Below are 1,243 nucleotides of genomic sequence, written 5' to 3'. Positions count from 1 at the left end.
TGCAAGGATGACCCAAGACCTTGGAAGGAACTGGAGATGATCGAGATCCCAAGAACAGCACTACTTTAATCCACAGGGAGGGATCCAATTAAAAATATAAATCATCTTGCTTTGGGCTTAGAGTAAAATGCTGACTGCTGGGGGAGCACTGGGGGCTCTCCAAGGAGGGTTCTTGCCCCCCTGGCTCTGCTGGGCTGTTTGGCACAGGGCTATGTGCTGGCCAGGTCCATTCCTGAGCTGGAGATAAGGCTCTTCTTCAACAAGGGGCAGAGAACACAACAGCAGAGCACAGGCATGGGAAGCCAAGATGAGACATACGCCTTCTCAGGAGGCAGCAGGAGGCCAGGAGCAAGGAGTGATGGAGGCCGGAGGATCCCCTCCAGCTACTTTTCATTGAGGAACACCCCATCAGCAGCACCTATCCTTCAGTCATTGTTCAGGACAGAGAGCCCAGGGCTGAGGCACTGCCCCAGGCTGGGGGCTGCCACCACACCTCTGCAGGGAGACCCCGCTCCACACTGCACTCACACCGACACTGACTGAGAACTGCCCCAAAAGCTGGGAGCAGCTCCAGCCCCTCGGCTGTGCTGGCACAGGGGGTGCTGCTGGTGATGGAGACCGATGGGCTCTAGAGCCCTTGGCCTGGGCAGGGACCACCTCTGCTAGGGCTGGATTGGGCGAGCAGCCTGGGGAAGGGGCAAGATGCCAGCATGGGCCGTACAGAGACCCCCTAGTGCCACTCCATCCCCTGCCCGTCCCCACGCTCCCTGAGCTGGGTGGGCAGGGGGACAGCCCTGGCAGTGCTGAGCCATGCGGAGGGGGAGCAGAGGTCCGGCTCTGCAGGGATGCAAATCAGAACTCTGCAGGAACAAAGGGGACTGGGGATGGGGCCACATGCTTGAAAGCACAGGGAGCAACAAAAGGCACTCACTGCTTATGGGGCAAGGGCCTTGCTGGGGACTCCCAGTCTGTTGTCAGCATCTGCAGCATCCGTGCCCACCACCAGTGCTGAACCCTGCTCTCTGTGGGGGCTGCTTTTCCAGCATCCCATGGGAATTGCAGCAGCAGAGCTCCAGCCCAGGAGGCAGCGGGGCAGGGGGTAGTGAGTACGCAGTGACCAGGGCCAGGCTCATCTGAGTCTGAAGGGGAAGTGACTCGGCTGCGGTGGTCCCACTCCTCTGTGCAGCTGCCAGCCCATGGGCCCAGAGAGTGCAGCACCAGGAGGGCACAGCCACCAGCAGCG

Source organism: Melopsittacus undulatus, chromosome 12 (genome assembly GCF_012275295.1).
Source record: "Melopsittacus undulatus isolate bMelUnd1 chromosome 12, bMelUnd1.mat.Z, whole genome shotgun sequence".
NCBI classification, from domain to species: Eukaryota; Metazoa; Chordata; class Aves; order Psittaciformes; family Psittaculidae; genus Melopsittacus; species Melopsittacus undulatus.
The sequence above is the reverse complement of the archived record's forward strand: the minus strand, read 5'-3'. Positions refer to the sequence as shown.